Raw genomic sequence first — 6,656 nt, forward strand, 5'->3', positions numbered from 1 at the left:
TACTCTAACAGCACATTTCCCTAGCGGCACATTGCACTAGCAGTACATTGCACTAGCAGCAGGGCTGAGAACGATCACACTACTTGACTACTAGTAACTACCAGGTCAGCAAAGGAGCAGAGACGTTTCAAACTGCAGTCTACCCCATGCACATTTCACTACCAGCACATTGTTCTAGCAGCACATAGCACTAGCATCACATTGCGTTAGCAGCAGGGTAGAGATGCCTTCATCTGAGGAGGATTATTGTTTTTATTATTATTATTATTATTATACCTTCTGAAGCTAAGCAGGGTTGGTCCTGGTCAGTCCCTGGATGGGAGACCAGATGCTGCTGGAAGTGGTATTGGAGTGCTAGTAAGAGGCACTCTTTCCTCAGGTCTAAAAAAATATCCCAATGCCCCAGGGCAGTGATTGGGGACATTGCCCTGTGTAGGGTGATGTCTTTTGGATGGGACATTAAATGGGTCTCTGAGGTCATTAAAGATCCCATGGCACTTATTGTAAGAGTAGGGGTGTTAACCCTGGTGTCCTGGCTAAATTCCCAAGCTGTCCATCATACCATCATGGTCACCTAATCATCCCCAGCTTACAATTGGCTCATTCATCCCCTTCCTCTCCCCTGTAACTATTCCCCAGGTTGTTGCTGTAAATGAGAATGTGTTCTCAGTAAGATCATTTATTAGAGGATTCCTCTGATTCTGCTCCTCCACTGTTACCTTCCTCCTCTCCATCTCTCCCAGGGATGAGTTCATTGGCCACCCTGTTGCTTCAGCACCCCCCCCCCCACACTGCTCCTTTCAGCCAGTGAGCTGAACATTCATTTGTGAATGGACAGGAGCCCAGTTGCACTGAGGAAGGGATGTCCCCCCACTGTTTCTGTGTACAACCACCAAGTAACATAAAAGCAAACTGCTTCTGCTGTCTTGTCCTGGCTGGCTTCAACAACTCACATACTTGACCTGGCTCTAGTGCCTTTTTAGGCAGGTTTCCCCAGACACAGTCCATGTTCATTGAAGATTCTCCACCTAAAGTGCTTTTTAGTCAAACACTAGGCTTAACCTGCGTCCCTTTAGGTATTTTTTGGTATTAATAAAAGGAAATTAACCACCATATAAGGGATTGTCTGTGGTCTAAGTTTTAGGCTACTTCTGAAGGGTAACAATGAGAGGGCTAAATTAATCCTCAAAACTCTGATGTTTAAGACAGAATAATCTGGAGCAGTTCATATTCTTTATTAAAACCCTCCTCATATCAGACAGAAACTGTCCTACCACATCTAGGCCTACTCTATTTCTCCTTTCTGGAATAAAAGTTGACCTGTACAGCCACCCAATCATCCTTTCAGTAGAAAAGAGAATTGAGGAAAATGTCAACATTTATTTACAGACTAGTCTCTGAAAGAGGATAGATGGTTGTGATAAACAAGACCTGAGGTAGCCTGGTCCCAGATCTGTGTGATGTCTTGCCAACTGCAGACAGCACAAACAGATCTGGGACCAGGCGTGAGGAGGCTCCACTGTTAGCCTACTTCCTCTCAGGATTCCTTCTCTCTAGTCAGAACGTGAAAAGGGGAGGGGGGGCATGAAGCAGCTGTTTGTGTGGATCAGAGGGAACATGCTGTAGGAATGGCCCAAGGTCTTTGTCCAGGGAGATACTGTGTGTGTGTGTGTGTGTGTGTGTGTGTGTGTGTGTGTGTGTGTGTGTGTGTGTGTGTGTGTGTGTGTGTGTGTGTGTGTGTGTGTGTGTGTGTGTGTGTGTGTGTGTGTGTGTGTGTGTGTGTGTGTGTGAGGAGAGCCCACCAAGCCGATCAGGAGAGGTTAACTCTCCTCCTTGAGACGAATGAAAAGGAAAAGGGTTTTACTTTAAGGAGGAGGACCCCCATGCCTGAGGGCCGGCTCTGCCCAGTGATTTATCTGCTTGAGGAGAGTGGCTATGCGCTGGCTGGGGTTCCTTCTCTAGCATGTTACTGAGCATATATGCTGCACACACACACACACACAACAGGGCCACATTCAGTTGACAAACGTTGTTGAGCGTTGCAGATAGAAATGCCATGAATAGAGACGACATTATTCCTTGTTCTACATGTAGGAGAGGCGTGTTTGTTCTACATAACTCATTTCTTTCTGAACATTCCGTAACGTTGCGTTCTCCTGAACGCGCCCCTGACTAATGTGATGTTTAGAACATGTGGACAGAATAGTTGTCAAGGGTGAAGGGAGTGCAGGTGGAAGGCCTACCTATAAGGGTTAACTGTGTGTTGCTTGCTATTATTATGTGAAAGCGTTTCAGTTGAATCAATATGAAATTACCATTTAAGACGGCTCTTATGCAAAATGCCATAAAGGTTTAAGTTTACGTAATAGTACTATCTAAATTTGACATTATTACTACAGTAACTGTATTGCGACCCATGTAAAACCTATATCCTTTGTCAAAAGTATAAGAGTACTTTACATGTTTTCAGATTCTATAATACAATGTTATTCATTGATTCACCTACCCCTGTCAGTCTATAGGCTTAGAGGTACACCACAGACCTAGTTGAATAACTAGATTTTATTCCAAATAACCTTTGAAATAGCATCAACTCACAATATAAGATTTAAACTAAATATAAAGGCGTAACCCATTCACAATGCAATCAGAATGTGATTATGGGTGATCTATAATATATGTATTTAACTAGTTTAATTTGTTTGTAAATGTTGTGATATTTAAAAGCCAATGATTGTACTAATTCACATCCTTTCATACATTTGCATGCCATTCTTCATATTGGCCTTCTACACTTTACAAAACGCTACAAAATGCTTTCAAGGGACTGCTTTATGTCCAAGTGCCTGGATACTGCATTGCACTTGTGTTCTTACAACGAAAAAACAGAGAGCACAGAGCAAACAAGCGTCGTGCAGAGTTGTCAGAGTGGTTTGGCGCTGAATAAACAGTGTACGAATTGTAATCCCTTTTGGCTAGAAAATAGGGCTGTTGTGTCTTTAAGAGCTTGCTGGTCCCCTCGCTCGCAGCTGCTGGCTTGTGTGTGTGTGCCCATAGAAGACGGTTGAGATTCATTACTTCTACAGCACAATGGACATTTATCGTCCACCCTGTGGTGTTATTCAAATTCAGTACCAAGCGAAGAGCATCCCCACTCTCTCTCGCCGTCCGTATTGTTACGCCAGTCTAAGAAAAGAGCCAGGAGAGGAGCGACGGTCCCAGAAAGTCAATTGCTGCGGAGGTACTGCAAGCCGAGACGCGAGCTTAATGCAACCAGCAACCCGCTCCGAGCATCATTCTTCCTCTGCACGCGTTCCCATCTTGCCTAGAGCATTAGGAACGATGATCCAGGCTGGGCTTGCGCACGTCGTGGGAATAGAGAAGAGAACGCACGCAGGACTGAGTGGTTTTACTCGATTTCATCACCTCTTCTCACAATCGCCAGAGGACAGAAACACTACTACTCCAAATCCTAATATTGTTCATTATTTTTTAAAGAAAACGTTTTTTTTGGGGGGGGGATGGTTTGTTTGCAGCAGATTTGTTTTTTAAGATGACCATCAAGATTGTAACTCTTTCCTGACGCGGTGTGGAAACTACGTGGATGTGCGCCCTTAACAGGTGCAGCAGAGATGGCGAAAACGTTTTTGTTGTATCAACACAGCCTGGACATTGAAGAAGGGTGTCTTGGTTCATTTAAAACTATTTTACATGACTCATTATGTAATTAATTGAGAATAGGCGATATTTCGTAAATGCTGTTTCTATCAGTTTAGGGCCACATAAAGATATTAGTGAAAGGCAAACGTGCGTTTACATTGCCTCTCACTAACGCACTTTTCAGTTCGTTTACTTTGCCTCGCACTAATCTCCTTTTGCGAGGAAAGGAAAATCAACCTGCAAGTATTTGAGGGTTTGAACTGTGGTAGACTGGTACATATGAGTAGTGACAGTTTTAGGCCTAGGCCACCACATAACATTGAATTGTGAAGCCTACTTTTCCAACCGATGGGAATGAATGAATGAATGAATGAAACAGCAAGTGCGTTCAACTTTAGATGCCATAATGTGTATTTCTTTCTATATACATTTTCCATCGAAACGAGACACTTGCTCAGCTAGAAGGCTTTTAGTTGGCTACAGGCTACTGTGTTTGTTATTGAATGTTTGGAAATACACATTTATAACTTGAATTCAGGCTCATCTATGGCTCCGATGGTTGAACATGGAAGGACCATGGAAGCATGTGACCATATACAACGCAGCAAAAGGAATGGAAAAAATATATATGCAGAAGTGCAAGTTTTCTTTTTTCCTCTCTCCCTCTACCTCGTTGTCTTTAGAAAATGATGGGTTGTTTTCCAACATTGAATGTATATATTTAGCTAATCATTTTGAAATGGAAGTATGTGCATTGTAATACTAGTAGGCCTAATACTAATCTATGCATTTGTGTTGAATCGAATGAATGGCTGGACGTGTTTTTTCGAGAAGGCCATTTTTAGAGTGTTAGCGACTGATTGTCCAAACGCAATTCTTGAGCAAAATCAAACGAAACCCCAAGAATTGTGCATGGACATCTGTTGCTGAAAACTCAAATTCATCCTGGCTTTATCCAAACGAAAAATCCAGAACATTCAAGAAACAAAATATGATAACAATTTTATAAAAATGTGTCAGGTAAGAATAATCCACAATTTTTCAGCAGATTAAAATGGGTTTGATTCGATATAAACATATATGAGATTATGTTGGGCCAATAAAGGGAAGAAAACCAATATGACTGCCTAATGTACTGTATGTTTCCTGGTGTATGTTTTGTGTAGGCCTGATGGATCCACCAATTGGTGTTACACTTAGTCGAAAATCTAATTAAATCGGTTTGTTTTAAATGGCAACTATCGATTGGAGTCATGGATATATCGAGTGCTTTGGCCATTTGTACAATGCAGTTACTTGACTAGCCACAACAGGACTTCAGAGAGATTCGTGTCATCTGTAAAATTAGCCTAGTCAAAGGACAACAGTTATCAAAATGAACGGTGACTTTAGGGCTCTACATCATTAAATGGCTAAAATGATCAAGCCATCCTAAGGTCTTGCATCTAAAATGTTTGGATATTAGTTATTTCTTCACTATGCCATTGGGCAGCCTGACCTCACGACGGTTTCGGGTTGATGTAAATCAAGAAAACATAGGCCTGTTTTATTTTATAGGTGTTTTTAATTATATTGGTTTAACCGTTATTTTTCAGATAATAATCCTCATAATAGGTCTAGTAAAATGTTGTCTTTGATCATAGCAATATCAAACACGATTTAGTATCAAAGTATCAGTCTTGTTTATGTAGCTATTTGCATAATTTACAGAACTGTCGAACTAATATGTAAACATAAACGATCTCATTTTAAAAAGAGGGATGATCGTGTTTTTAATGGTACCGCTAATTACAAAATCAATTCCGATATTTTAGGGCAGGCCTAGGATTTATAGGTATATAGCCTATTTTAATTATAGTAGAACAGCTTGTTTTCATTTGGTTTGAAATATAACCATAGGCCTAAAACCTAACAAATCTGACCTGTAATCTTTACATAATAGTTGATTGCACAACTGTAAACCCATGGATTTGCAGTACACTAGGTGTCAAGAGAGTTTGGCTGGATAGAGAGCAGTAGAATGCCAGTATTAGGGACCGTTTGACGACGTTAGGGGCCAGAACACTTGGCCTGAATATAGTTGCATGACACTTGAATCACGTAAAACAGTCCTTGGCCTAATTTGGAGGTCAGTTGTAGTTTCTAAATTAAACGTTTGGTTAAAAATATATATTTAAAAAGATGTTAAAGATCCGTTGAAATAAATTATTATTATTATCAACATCCTGAGAAGTGCTGAATGTGTATGAGAAAACTGGTAAATAAGAATGCCTTCATAAAGTACACAATGCCTGTTCGATTATATATGATGATCAACATTTTTGAAGTCTCTCTGTCACACAGGCACGCACACAAGATTAAACAATGTTTTTGTACAACGATGTATAGCTTATCTGACAGACAACAGGCCCATTTCTGAATTGTGGTTATATTTCTCCAGCCCCATCACTCACCTTTGCCTGCAGTTTGGCTGAAATACAAATTTAATGGTTGTGAATTTAAGAACAATTGAATATTTTTCTGAGATATTTGTTTTTTATTATGTAACATTTAGCAGACTTGAGAAATACGTTTTGTGTTTTACACATTGGTAAAAAAAAAAAAAAAAAAAAAAACGAACCACACCATAGCATTATTAATAAAAATCATGCAAATATAATAGGAATTTCATACAATACATAGCCTAATAGTTATAGTTGTAACGTTCAAATAGTGTTAGTAATACGCTTATATTTACAATAGACAATATTATATCATCTTAGCCAAAGACTTGAGTAATGTGGTGGAATTGGGCTCATCTTCAAACTATATGACACAGGAGAGGCCTACAACCTTGATTCTTTACTTTGCTGGTCAAACGTAACCCCCCCCATTTATAAACGCAGGGTGCAGGGCATCATCTCACATCCCCCCCCATCCCCTGTATCCTCAGACCGAAGGTGCATTGTTGTAAATTAAGGCCCCACCATTAACCTGATATTATGGTTGGTTAGGGA

This window comes from Salmo salar, chromosome ssa01 (genome assembly GCF_905237065.1).
Source record: "Salmo salar chromosome ssa01, Ssal_v3.1, whole genome shotgun sequence".
Lineage (NCBI taxonomy): Eukaryota > Metazoa > Chordata > Actinopteri > Salmoniformes > Salmonidae > Salmo > Salmo salar.